Here is a 22,271-nt window from a genome sequence, read left to right as displayed (position 1 = left end):
TTTACAGCATTAACAATTGCCAAACCTCTTGTTCCAATTTTTCACCTTTTACCCCCCCCACCCCCTCCCCTAGATGGCAGGATGAACAGTAGATGTTAAATATATTAAAATATAAATTAGATACACAATAAGTATACATGACCAAAACGTTATTTTGCTGTACAAAAAGAATCAGACTCTGAAATATTGTACAATTAGCTTGTGAAGGAAATCAAAAATGCAGGTGTGCATAAATATAGGGATTGGGAATTCAATGTAATGGTTTTTAGTCATCTCCCAGAGTTCTTTTTCTGGGCATAGCTAGTTCAGTTCATTACTGCTCCATTAGAAATGATTTGGTTGATCTCGTTGCTGAGGATGGCCTGGATCCATCAGAACTGGTCATCATCTAGTATTGTTGTTGAAGTATATAATGATCTCCTGGTCCTGCTCATTTCACTCAGCATCAGTTCGTGTAAGTCTCTCCAGGCCTTTCTGAAATCATCCTGTTGGTCATTTCTTACAGAACAGTAATATTCCATAATATTCATATACCACAATTTATTCAGCCATTCTCCAACTGATGGACATCCATTCAGTTTCCAGTTTTTAGCCACTACAAAAAGGGCTGCCACAAACATTCGTGCACATACAGGTCCCTTTCCCTTCTTTATAATCTCTTTGGGATATAATCCCAGTAGTAACACTGCTGGATCAAAGGGTATGTGCATGTAGACTGAATATTAGACTGCCTCAAACATATTCTTATAGGACATCTGGCTAATACTAGCCTCATACAGATGTTTGGTTTCCTACTCCGTTTCTCCTGAGTGAATTTATGTGCCTTATGGGTCAGGGTAAAATTATACTGAAAGAGTGGGTTTTAATTCTCAAATCTTCCTTATCTATAATTGTTTCTAGGGCAACTAGGTGGCACAGTGGATAAAGTATTATGTCTAAAATCCAGGAAGATTCTTCTTTCTGAGTTTAAATCCAGCCTCAGACACCAGCTATGTGACCCTGGGCAAGTAACTTAAGCCTGTTAGATGGAGAAGGAAATGGAAAACCACATCAGTAGCTTTGCCAAGAAAATTCCAAATGGGATCACAGAGTTAGACATGACTGAACAATGAATGTTTTAAGAATAGGATGTTAACTGGGAGTTATTTCTTATTCATAAGACCAATTAACACTGACTGGTCATCATTAATGTAGCTCAGCTCATGGATTGTATCTGTAACAAAATTAACCTTATTGTGTTAGCTTGATGAACTAACAAATTAATGTTTAAATTGTAAGATTATACAAGTAAGTAAATGAGTGAGAAAAAAATTACAAAGCTATAAAAGTTTATTAAAGGATAAGCAGGATAATGTGAATGTCAGTTCTCCCATAGTTCAACCTACTAATTCTGAAGTAGAATCAAATTTTATTTAATACAGCCCCTAGCTTTCTGTACTCTCTGGGGAATTGTTGTAAACACCACTAAACAAAGGAGATTGGCAATAAGCAGAATATTATCACAACACTGAATAGCATACCCATCTTTGTTGCTCATTTCTAATGTAGTCTTACTGGAAGAAGTATCTGTATAGAGTCTTCATTCTTTGTTGCACTGTTGTTTGGTTAATCTCCAAGGAATCACCACCTTAAGCCTTGTTCCCTGGGCTGCTTCCTTATTAAGCCTCCATACATCATGTACAATGATACTTAGGTCAATGAAGGGAGATGGGCTCTTTCTCTCCTTTTTCTTCTGAGCAACTGAATGGGTACATAAAACAATAAATTTTGTTATCTCCCATTAAAAAGGATGCAGGTTCTAAGAAAGAGAAGAAATATATATCACAGCAGTCATCTCAAACAGGAATTGGCTGGGTATGTGCACCAATCAATCTACTCTCAGCCTGAGTGCATAATTTATCCCTTGTGAGACAGCCTTGTGCAGAATATAGGTAGGGCCTAATGAAAATGGTATGTACAGACCTTATATCTGAGGATGGGGGATGGAAGTAGGAGGGGGTATAAATAAGAGGAAGCTGATCTCTAAGTAGTGGGGACTTAATCAAAAAATCAGAGTTCAAGGCTTTTATACTGAACTATATGTGAGCAGCTCTATGGTACAGCTGCTGGCAGAGAACGGAAATGGGCTCTGGGGAAAGAAATACATTAATATGTCAGGGATGCTGGGGTGGGGTATAAGTTGAACTCAAGGACCTTGGAGATCTCCTCCAATTTCATGATTCTTTAACCCTATGTAGGGACATAAAGCTACACTTTTTGATCTATAGAGAAACAATATTCCATTTCTGTTTTTGGATGGTGGAGCTATAGCCCAGACAATCACGAAGGTCTGGGAGTAGGTAGGAGAAATTGGGAAGGTGTTAAGAATTCTAATGGAATGTGACAACTAGGAGCCAATTTTATGAATTTAAAAAATGTGTTGATGACTTTATATTTCATTTCTTAGAGCAAGACTACATCTAGGGGATAGATAAAATGCAGCTTCTGAGGCAAAAGGGTAAAAAGCAAGTTAAAATCTTGGAGGGAGGAATGGAAGGAGGATTACAAAGAGAACCCCATTTGTAGGATTGAATTCACTCTAGAGACCAGTGGAAATTTTGCAGTTTATAAAATAGCAATAGATCCATATAGGTATGGATCATTAAAGAATGGTTAGGTTACCACCTAGTGGCTTAAATTAGATATTGCACTCCAACCTAATTCAAATCCCTTTGCCCAGATTTTTTTTTCCCATGTGACTGCATCATAAATGTAAATACTGTAAGTAAATGTGGTAAAAGTATTTATTACCACATATCTAGTACATGAACATGTAGTATATAATACCTTCATTACATATAAAATCATAGTTGAAACGTTCAGCAAGATCAACTACTTTCTGCAAACCTGTTCAAACCTTTAGTATTTAGTGAAAAATGAAAAAATAATTATGGCTAAATCCACAGGAAAATGCAAAATGATAAAACAATGACAAGGTGAAAAAATACTTTATGATATTCTATAGAAAGATCTTTAGTACAACACTTATTAAGCCTTCTCCACATAATAAATCAGGACATACAATACCAACATATCTATGTCTCAGGACCTGTGTTGGGATCCCCTACAGCTGTAAAAATTCTGTCTGAACAACCAAACTCCATGTCCCCCATATGACAAGAAGCAGAAAATACTTCTTTTTCCTAACTATCAATGAAATAAGAAAATAAGAAGGAACATTGTGTAAGGTGCCAGCAACTGCAGTATTATCAAGCCTGAAGGAAAAGATGCTGAAAGCCAGCTGGTACTAGTTTCACTCTCCCTTCTTTCCCCCAAGTTATTCGGAGTGATGAATGAGGCTGACAAGGCACAGGTGCCAGAGAACAAGTAAAGGGGATAAAAGGAGAAAACAATTTATAGGAAAAAAAGGGGGTCACTAGATGACAAGTAGATAGAGCACTGGACTTAGAATTAGTAAGACTCATCTTCTTGAGTTCAAATCTGGCTTCAGCTACTTGCTAGCTGTATGACCTTGAGCAAATCATTTCATCTGGTTTGCCTCAGTTTCTTCATCTACAAAATGAGCTGGAGAAGGAAATGGCTAACCACTCTATTATCTTTGTCAAGAAAATCTTTAAATAAGATTAAATAAATCTTTAAATAAATCTCTTAAATAAGAAATGAAATATGAAGTCATCAACACACATTTTTTAAATTCATAAAATTGGCTCCTAGTTGTCACATTCCATTAAAGAGCCAGGCACAATTGAAATGACTGAACAACAAAAAGAAAAAAAAAACACTAAGAGTATCAAAAGAAGAAGCCTCAATAAGAAATCAATATACAAGCACAAATAAATGAACAAAGAGGATCTTAAACACAAAATGCAAAATGAATAAAACCACAAAAAGAATTCAAAACTCTCTTAAAAACTATATTATGCCATAAAGTAAATTGATAACATCTATTAAAAGACAAGAACCACTCCCTAGAGAGCATGTAAGAACAGGGAAAAACTTTCAGGATTGTCAAAGGAGAAAATATGTTCATAAACAGAGAAATTAGAAATAAGAACTTTCAATACAGAATTTAAAAGCAATTAGTAGATTTTGAAAAATCTACTAGAGAATGTCTCTAAGGAAATAAGATAAAAATATTTGGAACAAAAATTTTGAAGTGAGGAAAATCTGGCAGAAAATAAGTAAACAACATAAAATCTGATAGTTGTTCAGAGATAATATAATCTCTTTATATTGTGATTTATAGGCCAATGCATAAAATAAAACAAGAAAACTGTCAATCATTTGTGAATATAGATAGCAAATAATTGTTCAAAGAATCCAAAAATTACTTTTGGCAGAAGGAAAAAACTCAAGTCTAAGAAATATGGTAGTGAAATTTCACAATTTCAATGACAAAGAATACCTTTTTTAACCATGCAGGAGAAAAATCTTCAAACATAAAGGGGAAAATTCAAATAACATAATACTCTTCTGCCATCACAAGGGTATCACAAAAGGATTGCAATAATATATTTCAAAAAGTACAGTTTAAGTTTCAACAGTAAATGAAGGAAAAGGAGAAAGAAAAGGAAGAGAAGGAGGAGGAGAAGGAGGAGGAGGAAGAAGAGGAGAATAAGAAAGAGGAGGAGGAGAACTAAAACCATAAGAAGAACAAGAACAAGAACAAAAAGTGGAGGAAGTACACAAAGTTTTTTTCCCTGTGGTAGGGGATGATGTCCTAGTTGAGTTTAGTCTAAGGATAATCTGTGCACCTGAGAGAATACTACAGCTTCATGAGTAGTGCACAACCCCAGAAGAAAACATGTGTGCTTTATTAGAAAGAGAACTTAGAAAAAATTTAGCCTAATCATTGAATTTTACAGAAGAGGAGAGTATAGATAAATCTTCTAAGAGACCTGAAAGGGATGTTTCAGAGCCAACTCCTGTTTCACTATAGGTTTAATAATCTTTGCATTTCCTTTCAAATCTGAGACGTTGATCTTCTTTTTTAATTTCCTCACTTTTTCAAAGAAGGAAACTTCAGGGCCAGATGAGATGAAGTAATTTGTTCAAAGTCAGCTAATAAGCCCCAACATGTTTATAGCCAGCACTTTCCCCTAAGCCACAATTTCTCTTCTTTTTAACCTAATGCAAATAATGCTTCACTTTGACCTTTTATATAGTATATATACATTGCTCAGCATCAAAACTGAGCCATATATACATTGCTCAGCATCAAAACTGAGCCTGTTTGCAGAGTGTCCCAAAAGTCTTAGTTGATTTTAAGATCTTAATAATTTTAAACTGCACTAAAAACTTTTGGGACACCCTGTATATGCTCTATCTTTACTAGTATGTAAAATATTTCATAGGAGGGAAAGTATTTATATTCCCCACAGAACCACAAATAGAATTTTCTGAAGGCCTATCTCTCTCCTTGGTTCTGAGAGCTTGAGCTCCCACCTGCCTTCTCTGACTTCTCAATCTCCCCAACTTCAAAGGTTTGTGCTTCAGCCTCCAGCCACTACAAAGATGGACGATGGAATGAATCTGTCTCAGCCTTTGAGAGCTTCTAGTGCACTTGTCCTCTCTGGCCCTGAGAGCTTCTCCTCTGTGGCTCTCATTCCCTTTGCTTATATGTTCCACACTGAGAACAAACCAATCATCATATCACTAGGAAACCATTATTTGTTATAGGATTAAATCAGTGCTAAACTAGGTTTAACCACTGTCTTCTCAATTCCACTTAGTACCTTGTTTCAAGTTCTGACCCATGACATCTCCCTGTAGGATTAAATCAATCATACTGAACCAAGCTAAATTAGATAACTATTGTCTCTATCGATTCCACTGACTTAGTACCTTGTAGGAATCCTTTGTTTCAAGTTCGGAGTTCTGGCCCATAACAGAGGTCTGGGGAGGTTCCATCTCTTTTTCATCTTCTTTACTCATCAATAGATAAGCCATTTTCTTGTTCCCACCTTTCTAGATCAGATTTGGCAAGATGCTAAGTAATAGATATAAATGTATTTGGAATTAGAAGATAAAAATATAAAGATAAGTTACCAAACCTTTTTTCCATTTGACTTTAATCATCTGGGGGGAAAACCACAAGAGGTTATATTAAATAATCTCTGGAGTCTCTTTCAATTCTAAAAAAGAATTCTCTCTGGTCCAAGAGGCTTAGCTGGATAATTGGCAGAAAACAACAGACTGGACATTTGAGAGATGAAAGGTCTTGACCAACCAGGTATTCTACCTAGTTCCTTCTCTCTAATTCCACAGTGATGAACACTGTAATTATGATTCCTATTATCCAATTCCAGTCTTCATCAGTGACTGATCTTCAGAGTTATGTCTTCTTGTGCCTGGATCAAGCCTGATCCAAAATGCCATCCTTGGTGATATTGGTAGCATTACACTTGTTTTCCTGGTTCCTAAACCAGAAGGTAGTTTCCAAAATCATAAAATCTGACTTTGACTTGACCTCAAGAACTGAGAAAATTCCATTTTTCTCAACTATTCAAATCAAAAAGCCATGGAAGAAATTTTGACTAAGTGAAATATATTCTAGGGCCTGATTTATCAGTCTACTCATGATAGAGGTCATTATGTCAGATGCATATTAAGTACTCAATAAAATATTTGTAAATTTGTATTTGTGTTTTTAATTTCATTCTCTTTGAAAGCATCATGGTACAATGGGGAGAGGAACCTATCACTTCCTGACTATCTGATGTTAGTTAAGCTATTTGACTCTCTAGGCCACAGATTTTGTTAGTGAAATAATAGTGTTGAAATCAATTATTTCTAAGGTTCTCTCCCCTCTTTTTTTTTTTTAATGTTTTAGCATTCCTTTTAGATCTAACATTATATTCTGTTAATTTTGCTCCTTTTTTCCTTTATCAGAAACATGATTTGTCTTCCAAAGATATAACATACTTTTCCACTGTTGCAACTCCCTAACTAAGGCAAAGGATGAACTTATTCCTTGTTCCCAAGTACCACTTGCTTACTATTTTTCTACCACCATCACCCTATAATTTTTCCTCTTAAAAGATCACTGCCATCTTTGGTGCATATAACTATTGTTTTTACTGTCATCTACAACTTACAAGAAATTCTCCCAACTTTTTTCACTGACTTTAGTACTTATGATATTCTTCTCCATCCCACCTCTTGACATGGACTTTAATTCTTAAGTGACAACTTCTCTTACATCTAAGCTATAAAATTCCTAATTTTTTTAATGCTGGCTACTTCCTTGCCTATCCTACTTGTATACCACACCAGAATGGTAATATTTTAGACCTTACCATCTCTCAGAATTGTACCAGTTTTCAGATACAAAACATTGTTATTACTTGTTCTAACCAGTCCCCTATCTTTTATTCTTTTTTACTCTTTCAAACTGAGCTTATTTTTAGTTCTTACAATAACCTTGTGACTCTTTATTTATCACTGTTATCTCAATTTATCATTCTTTCCCCTTTCTCTATCTTTCTCTTCACATATCAAGTAAGAGAAGAAATCCTTTAGTCTTTGAGAAATAATTGAATTTTCTTACCTCTCACAATATGAGTTTCCCATAAGGCCACGGGAAAAATTTTATCTGTGAAACAAAATCCATGAAGATAGTGTCAAGCAATGAGGTGGGAAGAACATTGAAGATGTCAGGCTCAGTTCTGGAAGATGCTAAGAAAAAAAAAAAGGAAAATACATGTGTGGAATGGAAAGGCATTTGTTTAGCACTTGTTATGTGTCTAACACTGTGCTCATAGTAGGGGATACAAATAGAACAGCAAGACAGCACCTGTTCTCAAAGATCTAAAATTCTAATTATGAATTTGGTGTTCAAGGAACTCAAATATAGCAGGTTTCTGAGACAGGGAAGATGGTAAATCCTGGAGGTAGATAAAGAAGGCAAAATCATCAGGGTAGGTGGTAAGACCCTGCAGTCTGCTAGCTTATTGGAAGGATTATAGCTGGTAGTTTTCTGCTCACCCAAGCAGAGAGAGAGGGGGGTTTTGTAGATGATTGATGGCTATTGCAAAGGCATTAGTGGTCCCATGAGTCTTAACATAACAGAACTGGTGGTTTTCTTAGGGAATAGATAAGGGTGGGAAGAGAGTCAGCACAAAGATGGTTAGGGACAGTAAGTATCAAAAGGAGAAATGATAATCACAACTATGGTGGAGGAGGGGCAGTTCTCAAGTGTCCCTATTTGCTTATATTTGATAATATAATTAAATATTAAGTATGTTTAGTTAAAAAAAGACAAATAAGAGAATATCAATAACCACCGACCAATTTGACTAGTTTCTCATCTATATATAAAAATGTATGATCATACTTTACAAGGACATTAAAAAGGGAAAGACAGATTTATATAAACAATATTCCATAGAAGACTATATTTTCATTATCATATAATTAACTGAAAAATATAGAGTGCACCATCCCATTGTACTTAGTGTTTAGGGCAATTAAATGATTTTTGATTAAGCAGAGTAAAATATCATCAGAAAGAAAGCATTTCTACCAATAAGATTTTTCTCATGCACATCAAGATGATAACTTTCCTTTGAAAGATATAACAGCAAAGATAAACTTATTAAAAGACTCCTTGATTCATAACATGGGGAGCATAAAATGAGACACAAATAGTTGATATAGTTTACTGAATATCAACTACTATCTTTGAAGGGAAACAGCTAAGATCAAGTTGAAAATTACCCTATACCTGATGAAATATTTCAAGTGTTCCCACTTGTGACACATAACATGCTAATTGCATGAAATTTAGAAAACTGATGCGTCTCCTAAATGAGATTCAGAGACATTCAAAAGAATTTGTGGTAATTATCTACACAAGATAAAATAAATGGATAAAGAGGATTTGTTTTCTCCATATTGAAAAATAATAGATTTTCAGTTTCATGAGCATAATCTTTTTTTTTCTTACATTATAAAAATACTTGTTTTACTTCTTAAGTTCAGAAAAAAATTATAATTTTTAAAAAAAATGAATGCAAGCTCTTTGAGGGCAGGGACCATTTTATTACTGTATTATATCCCAGAGCCTACCTGATAAGCATTTGTTAATTAATTGAATACAGAAAAACTTTGACTACACACACATACACACAACACACACACACACAAGCTGAATTTTTCTGGAGACAACTCCAACTGGCTCCTAAAAGTCAATTGTTAAATGTTCGTGTGAGCATTTACATCTAATAAATTGGCAAATACTAAAACTAGAATTTTATTTGCTATTGGTGGCGAAGATTTTTGTTTTTTGTTTTTAGCTTTATTTTGGGGATTTAAGCAAGTAATGGAGAAAATGTTAATGCAGGAGGTTCAATTTTAAAAGTATATTGCTTTCTTTTTTTGGAGAGCTGATTATTAGGTCATAGAATATTATAGCTTCCAAAGAATTGAAGTTGAGGGTCACACAAAGAACAGTGTCATGGCATATGTAAAAATAGATAAGCTACAATTTACAACAAACAGGAAATTATTCAAAGTGGTATAAATGATATGACAGGAGGAACATAGAATTATTATTTTTTTTTTAAATAGGAACTGATCCCATAGTGAGATTGAGGAGTAGTCTTTGTTCTACATCGATATCCTACAAAATGTCAAAACAAAAGAAGGAAAGGCACCAATACATTGGGTGTATTCCCCGGGGATGAACTTGTAAGAAGACAGATTTCACAAAATGGTTAATCATAGATTGGCTGTGATCTACAGTATTAGATAGAGAATATCAACAGTGACATTTTCACATATCCATTGGAATATTGCAACATAAATACATATAAATCTCATGAATATATATCCATATAAATCTGTGTATATTTTTCTTATAGACATATAAGCACAAAATGTAAACAATATTTACATATATACATATGTATATATACATATATGTATAACATATTGTCTGTGTTCTGGTAATCATCCTCAAGTCTCTTCCACTGGATGGTTGGATTCTAATCCAGGGGAATTCTGCACTGATAAGTGAACCTTAGACAAATCTCTCAAATATAGCCTACAGACTCCTTCCTAGTCATCTCTATACCATGCTAGTTGACCTCAAGTATTTATCCTTATCTCCTACCCAATGGAACCTTGGATTCTGCCCCTGGGAAGACAGTTTCTGACAGAAAAGGTGTCTCCTGAATCTGTCTGGCATGACACTTTGCCAATAACCTTTTTAATAATGTATTCTAAAATTTCTAGTGCAGCTCATATAGTTTTCACATTCAATTCTTTTCTCTTTTTTTAGAAAATTAGATAATTTTCCTCCAAACTTGTGATGGCTCTCCCATTCCCCATTATCTTTCAAATATCACTGACAATAGTTCATCATATCTGGCTGTCAATTTAGGACCTAAGGGTATATTTTATCTGATTCACAGGCTTCTAACATATTCTTCTCAATGTATAGCATAAATTAGGCAATGGCATTTATTCATTCCTTTAATCTTTCTAGGGTGGGTGATTTGGAATTAGTTTTTTGGTAATTTTTGGAATAATTATTTATATCTTCCAAGAGATCAGTCAGTATTCCAGGATTGATTTACAAGCATGATGCCATTAATAAAAGGGATCATCTGGGCAATTCACTATCCACAAGGAATACATCTTAAACTCTATGTTATGTCTTCTCTTATCACAATGATGAACATCTTAGTTTTATGTCTTGCACAGTGATTATGACCAGCCTGAATAAGGCTTTTCCATTATATCTTTCAAGAAATCTTGAATGATTTTCTTGTTTCAAAAAAGATACATCATTGAAAGAGAACCTTTAAGGATGAAAATACAAATCTGATAGGTATGAGAGACAGTATAAAAAGTTGTTTTAAATTACATTTCCCTAATCAGCAGTGATTTGGAGCACTTTTTTCATATGACAATTCATAACTTTCATTTCTTCTTTTGAAAACTGCCTGTTCATAGCCTTTAACTATTTAATAACTAGGTAATGGCTCTTATTTTTATAAATTTGGCTCAGTCCTCTATACAGTTAAGAAATGAAGTCTTTATCAGAAAAAGTGGTTGTAATTTTTTTTACCAGTTTCTTTTTTCCTTCTAATTTTAGCTGCTAGTTTTCTTTGTGCAAAAATTTTTTTAGTTTCATATAATTAAAATCATTTATTTTACTTACCATAATCCTCTTTATCTCTTGTTTGGTCATAAACTCTTACCTTGTTCATAAATTTGATGGTTTTTTTTTATGTTGTCTTAATTTACTTATTATATCACTCTTTATATTTAAATCATATACCAAAGTTGACCTTTTCTTGGTATATTGTCTGACATATAACTAGTTTCTACAAAACTGCTGTCTAGTTTTCTTAGCAATTTTTGCCAAATGTTTGAGCCAAAGCTCAAACACTAAATTACTATGTTATTTACAACTGTGTGTCTACCTAATCTAGTATAGTGATCCATTATTCTATTTCTTAGCCAGTATCAAATTGTGTTGGTGACTATTTCTTTGTAATATATTTTGAATCCTTGAACTGATAGATTAGCTTCTTTATTTTTTAAAATTTATTTTCTTAATATTCTTGACTTCCTCTTTGAGATGAATTTTGCTGTCATTTTTTTCTAAATCTATAAAATAATCCTGTGATAGTTTGATTGATATGGAACTGAATATTTAAATTAATTTAAGTAGAATTATCATTTTTATTATATTGGTTCAGTCTAGTTGGTATTTCTCCCATTGTTTATGCTTGTCTTTGTGTGAAAAGAGTTTCATAATTATGTTCATATAATCCCTGGGTTTGTCTTGGCAGCTAGATTCCCAAGTATTTTTGGTTGTCTACAATTATTTTAAATGGAATTCCTCATTTTAACTTTTGCTGCTATGTTCTATTGATAGTACATAGAAATGCTGATAATTAATGTGGGTTTATTTTTTATCCCATAACTTTACTAAAGTTATTATGTGCTTAAGCTAGTTTTTTAAATTGATTTTTGAAAATTCTTTAGGTATACTATCATATCATCTACAAAGAAAGGTAGTTTTGTTTCATCAAAGCTTATTTTTATTCCTTCAATTTCATTTTCTTATCTTATTGTTATGTCTCAGAGTTCTAATAAAATATTGAATAATGATATTAATAATCAATGTCCATCTTTCATTCCTGATCTAATTGTGAAGTCAAGTTTATTCCTATTATTGATAACACCTGTTTCTGTTTTTAGATGGATACTTCTTATTATTTTAAGAAAGGTCCATTTATTTCTGTGCTCTCTAATGGTTTTAATGGAAATGAGGTCATATTTTGTGAAAGGTTTTTTCAACATCTGTTAAGATAATTGTATGATTTTTGTTGTTGATATAATCAATTATGCTGATAATTTTTCTAATATTGAATCAGCTCTGCATTCCTAATAGAAATCCCACCTGATATTAATGTATGATCTTTGTTATACATTGCTGTAACCACTTGCTTCTATTTTGTTTAAATTTTTGCATCAATATTCATTAGGGAAAGTGATTCATAATTTTTTTTCTGTTTTGGTTCTTTCAGGTTTAAGGATAAGCACCATATTTGTGTCATAAAAGGAATATGGTGTGACTGTCTCTACTTATTTTATCTAATAGTTAATTTAGTATTGGGATGGATTAATTGTTCCTTAAATGTTTGGTAGGATTCACTTTTAAATCCATTTGTAACTGGGGATTTTTTTCTTAGAGAGTCCATGGTTGGTTTGTCATTTCTCTTTTTTAAATATAGGGTTATTTAAATATTCTTTTTCCTCATCTGTTGATCTAGTCAATTAATCTATTTGTAAGTGCTTGTCCATTTAACTGAGACTGTTAGTTTTACTGCCATATAACTGAACAAAATAACTCCTAAAATTGCCTTAATTTCGTTTTCAATGATGGTGCATTCACCCTTTGCATTTTTAATGCTAGAAATTTGGTTTTCTTCTCTTAAAAATCAAATTGGTTAATGACTTACCTATTTGATTGTTAGTTTTTTCATAATACAATTTCCAAATTTTATTTATTTGTTCAAGTGGTTTTCTTACTTTTAATTTTATTAATTTCTTTTGATTTTTAGTATATATAATTTGCTATTTGACTTGGAATTTTTAGTTTGGTTTTTTCCTAGTTTCCTTTAGTTGCATATCCAATTCATTTATCTGTTCTCTCTCTCTCTCTCTCTCTCTCTCTCTCTCTCGTTCTCTCTCTCATTCTCTATTTTTTTAAAAATGAGATATAAACTTTTTCCCTAATATTTTGGTATGTTATTTCATTGACAATATTGTATTTGCTGAAATAATTGATTAGATTATTTAGTTTCCAATTATATAAATATGATGTTCAAGTGCTTTCTCATGCATCATTTTCCTCTTCATTATACAAGCTCTTCTTTGAACACTTCTTTTATTTAAGATAATTTTTTCCAATCCTTCCTTCCCCCTTCTCCTAAAAGATTCATCTCTCTTGCCTATCTACTTTTGTTTACTTCATTTGAATATAATTAACTCACTCCTATACTCTCTATGTAGAATCTTTCTAACTTTCCTAAAAATTAAAAACAAAATTAAAAAAAATTATCATCTTTCTACATAAAATAAAGTAAAATTTTTAACCTCATTGAACTAACCCTGAGGTCAGGAGGATCTGAGTTCAAATCTGGTCTCAGACACTTAACGCTTCCTAGCTGTGTGACCCTGGGCAGCTCACTTAACCCCAATTGTCTCAGGGAAAAAAAAAAGAGAAGGCTGATCTTCTCTAAGATCTCAAGTACAATGTTACAATGTTGGTGATTAGCCTCTTGATACTAACTCCTAAAATTGCCTTAATTTCGTTTTCAATGATGGTGTATTCACCCTTTGCATTTTTAATGCTAGAAATTTGGTTTTCTTCTCTTAAAAATCAAATTGGTTAATGACTTACCTATTTGATTGTTAGTTTTTTCATAATACAATTTCCAAATTTTATTTATTTGTTCAAGTGGTTTTCTTACTTTTAATTTTATTAATTTCTTTTGATTTTTAGTATATATAATTTGCTATTTGACTTGGAATTTTTAGTTTGGTTTTTTCCTAGTTTCCTTTAGTTGCATATCCAATTCATTTATCTGTTCTCTCTCTCTCTCTCTCTCTCTCTCTCTCTCTCTCTCTCTCTCGTTCTCTCTCTCATTCTCTATTTTTTTAAAATTGAGATATAAACTTTTTCCCTAATATTTTGGTATGTTATTTCATTGACAATATTGTATTTGCTGAAATAATTGATTAGATTATTTAGTTTCCAATTATATAAATATGATGTTCAAGTGCTTTCTCATGCATCATTTTCCTCTTCATCATACAAGCTCTTCTTTGAACACTTCTTTTATTTAAGATATTTTTTTCCATTCCTTCCTTCCCCCTTCTCCTAAAAGATTCCTCTCTCTTGCCTATCTACTTTTGTTTACTTCATTTGAATATAATTAACTCACTCCTATACTCTCTATGTAGAATCTTTCTAACTTTCCTAAAAATTAGAAACAAAATTTAAAAAAAATTATCATCTTTCTACATAAAATAAAGTAAAATTTTTTAACCTCATTGAACTAAAAAAGTTACATGCCCAATTCATTGATCTCCTCTTTCTCTTTTTTATTCATGTAACTATTTAGAGATATAAAATTTCCTCTAAGAACTGCTTTGACTGCTCTTATTAAAAGTTTTGGTATGTTGTCTCATTATTGTCATTGGATAAAATTATGGATGGTTTCTGTGATTTGTTCTTTGACCCACTCATTTCTTAGAATTAGATTATTTACTTTCCAATTGATTTTTACTCTATCTTTCCCTGGCTCTTTATTGAATAAAATTTTTGTTTCATTGTGGTCTGAAAAAGAAGCATTTACTATTTCTTCCTTTTTGTGCTTTGATTATGAGATCTTTATGCCCTAATATATGGTCAGTTTTTGTGTAGGTACCAGATACTGCCAAAAAAAAGTATATTCCTTTCTGTTTCTATTCAATTTTCTCCAGAAGCCTATCATATCTAAATTTTCTAGGATTATATTAACCTTCCTAATTTATTTCTTGTTTATTTTGTGATTAGATTTGTCTGTCTGAGAGGGGAAGGTTGAAGTCCCTCATTAGTACAGTTTTGCTGCCTATATTTTTCCTGTAACTGGCTTAAAATTTCTAGGAATTTGATTCCTCTACCACTTGGTTCATATACATTTAGTACCTTACTACTACATTGTTTATGGTACCCTCTGAGATGTACTTTTTTCCCTTATCTATTTTTAAATAAGATCTATTTTTACTTTTGCTTTATCTGAGATCAGAATTGTTACCCCTGCTTTTTTTTTTTTTACTTTAGCTGAAGTATAATATATTATGTTCCAGCTTTTTATATTTACTCTGCATGTGTCTCTCTGTGTCAAATGTGTTTCTTGAAAACAGCATATTGTAGTATTCTGTTTTGTAATCCTTTATATTATCCATTTCTATTTTAAGGAAGGATTCTTCTCATTCACCATTATGATTATCATTTCTATATTTTCCTTTATCCTATCTTCTCCTGTTTATACTTTTGTTCTGTCATTGCACCCTGTCCTTATTAGTGCTTTTAACCCATCATACTCACTATTTTATCTCCTATCACACCTCCCCAATTCTCTTAGTAGTGTTTTTTTTAACCCACCCACTTCCTAATTTTCTATCACTCCTTCCCTCCTTCTCTTAACTTTTTTCATAGTATTCCTGCCCTCCTTTCTATCCTATACCTCCCTTTTCTTTCCTGTTTTTCTTCCTACTTCTTTATAGGATTTCATGTGGTTTTGAGAGAAACTGTGAGAGATCAAACAGCTTCCTGACTTTACTTTGCCATCTTGGCTCCAACCCTAGAAACTAAGATTCTGAACAGAGTCTGATGGAGAGAAACCACTCTACAATTCCGTTTTTTTGTTTTGTTTTGTTTTGTTTTGGGGAGTTGCTTTCTTTTTTCCAATTTGTCAAATCTATCTTTTAATGAGTTATATGCTTTTTCCATTTCACTGTGTCTATTTTATGTTGCCTTTTGCAAACTCTCTTGCAAAGCTTTCATTTCTTTTCCTCATTTTTCTTCTAGTTCTTTTTTAAGATCCTTTTTAAGGTCTTCTAGGAGAGCCTTGTGTGATGGAGACCAAGTTATATCACTTTTTGGAGCTTCATCTGGAGGCAATCTGCCTTTAGTCTCCTCAGGGTTTGAAATCTGTTCTTCTCTTCCTCCATAAAAGTTATCAATTGTTAGAGTCCTCTTTACTTTTTTACTCATTTTTTTAAACTTAAGTTAAGGTCTGGCTTTATGGTGGGAGAGGTTTTCTAAGCCACAGTAGCTGATGTTGGGTCAGGTCTGATTCACTCCTGTTGTTGGGTCTGCCATGTGGAGTCATCATCAATGTCCTGGGGCTCTGTGCTGTCTGCACTGGCATTTGTGGTCAGAGTCTGCACCATCATTCTGAGACTGCACTGCTCCAGGACTCTGAGGTATCTGTGGTGGCATTTGTGGTCAGCTGCCCGGGCCTCATTGTCTCTCCCCTGCTTCCAATTGAAACAGACCTTTTTTGGTGAACTTTGAAATTATCTTCTGCTGATAATTTGTTGCACTTTCAATATTTGTGGGTTCCACATACCCATGGAGGTTGCACCAACACATTGAGACTGCTCACCCCAAGGCTCTTCTCTCTCTGTGCTGGTGTTAGTGGTCAGCTGTTTGTGCTTTGATGCCTCTCTCCTGTTTCTGATTGAAACAAATCTTTTCTGGTCTGTTTCCTCCTATAAATTATCTTCCCTGAGACTCTGAGCTGTCTGTGCTGGCAATTGTACTGGTTGCCATGGCTGTCTCCCTCCCATTTCCAATTGAAACAGACCTTTTTTCGTGATCTTTGAAATTATCTTCTGCTGATAATTTGTTGCACTTTCAATATTTGTGGGTTCTGCTTGTCCAGAGCTAATTCAGAGACTGGATTTTGTAATTATTGTGAGGGTTGTAAAGAAGGTCAGAGAGAAATATGTGTCATCTCAGCAATCTTGGCTCTGCCCCCAGAAGTCAATCCAATAACTTTTAAAGTATTTCCCTTCAGTCTATTTTCCAGGTTATTTATTTTTCTGATGAGATATTTCACATTTTCTTTTATCATCTCATGTTCTTGACTTTTTTCTTCTTTCTTGATATTTTATATAGGCATTAGCTTCCATTTCAAAACTAGTTATGGGGGTAGAGGCTAGAAGTTTTCAGGGCTTCCAAAGGAGTGAGATCTGTGGTTATTAATCTATTTTACACTCTGGTCTTTACCCAGGGAAGACTCCTGATCTCTTGGGATTGTAATTGATAATGTCACTCAGATTTCCTAATTCCTTGGTACTGAAACTGATACTGCCTCTCAGGCTTCCACTCTCTCAATACTGAATGTGCTTTTCCCTCCCTTTGAACTATGACATGAAAGTGAATATAGGTAATAGAGTTACCAAAAATTATTTGGCCTTCTGTCCAATGCAAGGACAAGAATCCTCTGTAATCTCTTTATGATCAGTTACTGGGTCCTCTTACCATCTATAACTTGGAAGCTTCCCAAAATGGTGCTGCTTCTGTGACCATCATGAAATTCCACCATTGTTGTTTAATCCATATGGTCTCATAGTCAGTCTCCATGTGTCACAAATCTCTCTTTTCAAATTTCTAAGTTATCTTGAGATGAAAGAACATCTTACATTTTGTGGGCTCTGCCACTCCAGAATTTGATTTATGGTGTTATTTTTAAGTTGTTTGGAGGGGAATGTTGTGAGGTTCAGCAGAGTGCTTTCTCTATAACTCCATTTTGATGCTGCCTCAGGAAGTCAAAAAAAAGTAGCTCTAAATGATACATTCAGAAAAGCTCAAAACACAACTCTGTTTTTAAAAGTAATTACTCAACTAACTTAACAATAAAGTTTAAACAAGTTCTTCCATAAACTTGAAGGAATTATAAGAGATTGGTTATTGAATAAAACTGACTGGTTAAGAAAAAAACTGACCTCTAAAAAACAAGCCAGTTAGCTTTGAAGTCATACTGCCTGAGACCAGAGAAAATAATTTACTCTTTACCTTTGTTCTTGTTCTTCCAAGAGAGTGCTACAAAAAGGAAAGAAAGAGATTTTCCTTTCCTTTCCCACCTATTAGTAATGACTCCTTGAAGCAGAAACACGTGACTATAAAAGTAGTGCCTTGAGAAATGGCATATATGAAGAAATCAACAAAACATGGGAAGAATAGTAAGAAGAAATGTAGGAGGGAAATGAACTAGAGGATAAGATGTGCAGTGACCCAACAACAAAAATAAAACCGGATTCCAATGATGCAATACAGTATGATATTTTCACTGCATCATTTTCCTATTCACTTTTCAGATCTTTGTAATGTGATTTCCAATCTAGCCACTCTAGATCAACGACATTTTCCAAGGTTTTCAATTAACTCTTTCACCTTTAACTTTTTCCCTCTACTTGCATTTCTACCACAATACTTGACAGAAACCAGATTGTGTCAAACAATCTGGACAGAAACTAGATTAGTTATTTAGGCTATTCTTTATGAGGCCATTTGGAATTTTCTTGATAAAAATACTATAATGGCTTGCCATTTTTTTCTAACTCCTTTTACAGATGAAAAAACTGAGGCAAATAGGGTTAAATGATTTGCCCAGGAACATATAATTATTAAATGTCTGTGATCACATTTGAACTCAAGTTTTTCTGACTTCAGATCTGGCACTCTATCCATTGTACCACATGCTTATTCAGGTAAGACTAGCACCTCTGCAGCTCCAAGAAGATATAGAATGTGTAGTAATCATACCTTGGTAGACTTTGTATCAATCACTATATTATTTGGCCAAATTTTAATTTAAATTTTTAAATTGTAACTCATTAATGATATTGGTCTGTAGTTCTCCTTTTTAGCTTCTGAAATTTATCTTTCCCTTATTTAGGTATTAAAAAAGCTTTTCTCAAAAAAGGGATATGGTAAAATGCTTTTCACTCCCTCAATTTTTGAGAGTAATTTGAGTAATTTGTGAAAGAAATCACCATCCCTAAGCTGTCCCCCCATAATTGGAACTTTTTTTTTTATTCCTAAATCCATTTCCTGGAATCCTTAAGGTCTTTCAAAAATCAATTCAGGGATTGTTTTCTAGGAAAAAAATGTTTTCTGATGTCTTCCTCCCTTCTCCTCCCTGCAGTTGTTAGTGGACTCTTTCTGTTAAAACTACTTTGATTTTCCTTGGTATATACATTTACTTTACTCCAAGTAGAATCAATGTGTATAGAAAATATAGAGGCAGTCCTGGGGTTAGCATTATATTCATTCAATACTGAAAAACTTACTGAACTTTTCTGCGACTCAAGCAATTTTTAAAGATTATAAAGCTTGGTAAAAATGTACTCCTATAAGAAGTTTTCTCATGGGGAGCTTCCTATGTCAATGGAACAAATCATAATTTTGGCTTTTCCACAGTCCCCAATCTCCCCAAAGTAGAATTCCATGAATTCTGAATTCCATGAAAGCAAAGAACTAACCTTTTTTTTTCCCTATGACTCTCTCTCTCTCTCTCTCTCTCTCTCTCTCTCTCTCTCTCTCTTTCTTTCTGTCTATCTTGGGTGCTTGATAACTAATTTTATTAATAATTATATAAATGTCTAGATTATGTAAACATATAAATTATATCTAAATATATATTTAAAATTATATAAATAATTAATAAATGCTGGTTGAATGTATCTGAACACTGAAAAGCAATGAAACTCAGATAAAACACATCAATCAATGTCAGTAATCTCCAAGTTACAAAAATGGCAACTTTGTGTTCTTGTTTTCAGTCATCCTATTAAGCATATTTCCTTAACTATTTTCTTTCTTTTTAATTATTATTATAGCTTTTTATTTACAAGATATATGCATGGGTAATTTTTCAGCATTGACCCTTGCAAAACCTTCTGTTTCAACTTTTCCCCTCTTTCCCCCCATCCTGTCCCCCAGATGGCAGACCAATACATGTTAAATATGTTAAAGCATATGTTAAATACAATATATGTATACATATCCATAAAGTTATTTTGCTGCACAAGAAGAATCAGACTTTGAAATAATGTAAAATTAACCTGAGAAGGAAATAAAAAATGCAAGCAGACACAAACAGGGATTGGAAATGCTATGTAATGGTTTCCACTCATTTCCCAGAGTTCTTTTGCTGGGTGTAACTGGTTCTCTTCATTATTGAACAAATGGAACTGATTTGGTTCATCTCATTGTTGAAGAGAGCCACATCCATAAGAATTGATCGTTATATAGTATTGTTGTTGAAGTATATAATGATCCCCTGGTCCCTCTCATTTCACTCTGCATCAGTTCATGTAAGTCTCTCCAGGTCTTTCTGAAATCATCCTGCTGGTCATTTCTTACAGAACAATAATATTCCATAACATTCATATACCACAATTTATTCAGCCATTCTCCAATTGATGGGTATCCACTCAATTTCCAGATTCTAGCCACTACAAAGAGGGCTGCCACAAACATTTTTGCACATACAAGTCCCCTTCCCTTTTTTAATATCTCTTTGGGATATAAGCCCAGTAGTAACACTACTGAATCAAAGGGTATGCACAGTTTGATAACTTTTTGAGCATAGTTCCAAATTGCTCTCCAGAATGGCTGGATGTATTCACAATTCCACCAACAATGTATTAGTGTCCCTGTTTTCCCACATCCCCTCCAACATTCCGCATTATCTTTCCCTGTCATTCTAGTCAGTCTGACAGGTGTGTAGTGATACTTCAGAGTTGTCTTAATTTGCATTTCTCTGATTAATGATGACTTGGAGCATATTTTCATATAAGTAGACAGTTTCAATTTCTTCATCTGAGAATTGTCTGTTCACATCCTTTGACCATTTATCAATTGGAGAATGGCTTGCTTTCTTATAAATTAGAGTCAATTCTCTATATATTTTGGAAATGAGTCCTTTATCAGAACTTTTGACTGTAAAAATATTTTCCCAGTTTATGGCTTCCCTTCTATTTCCTTTCCATATCTACTTCCCTTTTTTTATGTTATATCAGTAAAATCAAATTATACATGTAGTCTTTTTATATATCCACAACAGAAATACAATTCTCAAGAGTTCCTTTTACCTTTTCTGCTTCTCTTGAGTCCTATGGTTGGAGATTTTTTTTTTTTTTTGTTTAGTTTTGGTTTTTTCCTTAGAAACAAATGGAATTCATCTGTTTCATTAAATGTCCATCTTCTTCCTTGGAAGAAAATCTCAGCTTAGCTGGGTAGTTTATTCTTGGCTGCATTCCAAGTTCTTTTGCCTTTCAGAATATCAGGTTCCAGAACCTTCGATCTTTTAATGTGGAGGCAGCCAGATCTTGAGTGAACCTTATTGTGGTACCTCAGTATTTAAATTGTTTTTTTCTGGCTGCTTGTAATATTTTTTTCCTTAGTCTAATAGTTGTGAAATTTAGCCGCAATATTCCTTGGAGTTTTTATTTTAGGGTCTTTTTTCAAAAGGTGTCTGATGAATTCCTTTGATGCCTATTTTACCTTCTGATTCTATTACATAGGCAGTTCTCTTTGATCATTTCCTGTAAAAATAGTGTCTAGGCTCTTTTTTTCATCATAATTTTCAGGAAGTCCAGTAATCCTCAGATTATCTCTCCTAGATCTATTTTCCAGGTCTGTTGTTTTTCCAAGTAAGTATTTAACATTTTTTTCTAATTTTTCATTTTTTTTGTCTTGATTCTCGATGTCTCAACTAATAATTCATTTCTATTTGTTCAGTTCTTATTTTTGATGAGTTATTTTCTTCATTAGCTTTTGTTTTACTTCTTTTTGTATATGTCCAATTGAGTTTTTAAATGAGTTGTTTATCTCAGTGGAATTTTTTTTCCCAATTCACTATTTTTTTTTTTTTTTACTGAGTTATTTTCTTTTTCCAATTCTCAAATTCTAATTTCCTGGGAATTCTTTATCTTATCTAATTCACACATTCTGTTTCCCTGCACTCCCTGGGAGTTCTTTACCATTTCCAATTCACATTTCAGGAAGTTGTTTTCTTTTCCCACTTCATCAAATTTTTCTTTAAGTGAGTTATAACCCTTTTCTGTACTCTCTTGCATAGCTTCTTTTTCCTTTCCCCATTTTTCTTCTAGCTCTTTTAAGATTTTTTTATAATTTCTTCTAGAAGAGCCTGTGTGATGGGGATCAGGTTGCATCTCCCTCTGAG

General features: G+C 33.3%; 1 long non-coding RNA gene across 1 annotated transcript in view; it reads right to left on the bottom strand.

The window, feature by feature from the left end:
• Positions 1-1,335: 1,335 nt before the first annotated feature.
• The window catches only part of LOC116423713, a 39,747-nt gene continuing 18,811 nt past the window's right edge, over positions 1,336-22,271 (bottom strand). Inside the window, exons 2-4 of the long non-coding RNA XR_004234217.1 lie at positions 7,550-7,677; positions 5,845-5,989; positions 1,336-1,740 (exon numbers count right to left, since the gene is read on the bottom strand). This is a non-coding gene — a long non-coding RNA (uncharacterized LOC116423713). The remainder of the gene's footprint in view (positions 1,741-5,844; positions 5,990-7,549; positions 7,678-22,271) is intronic.

Source organism: Sarcophilus harrisii, chromosome 4 (assembly GCF_902635505.1).
Source record: "Sarcophilus harrisii chromosome 4, mSarHar1.11, whole genome shotgun sequence".
Classification (NCBI taxonomy): domain Eukaryota; kingdom Metazoa; phylum Chordata; class Mammalia; order Dasyuromorphia; family Dasyuridae; genus Sarcophilus; species Sarcophilus harrisii.
This window is presented reverse-complemented; position numbering and strand designations above follow the sequence as displayed.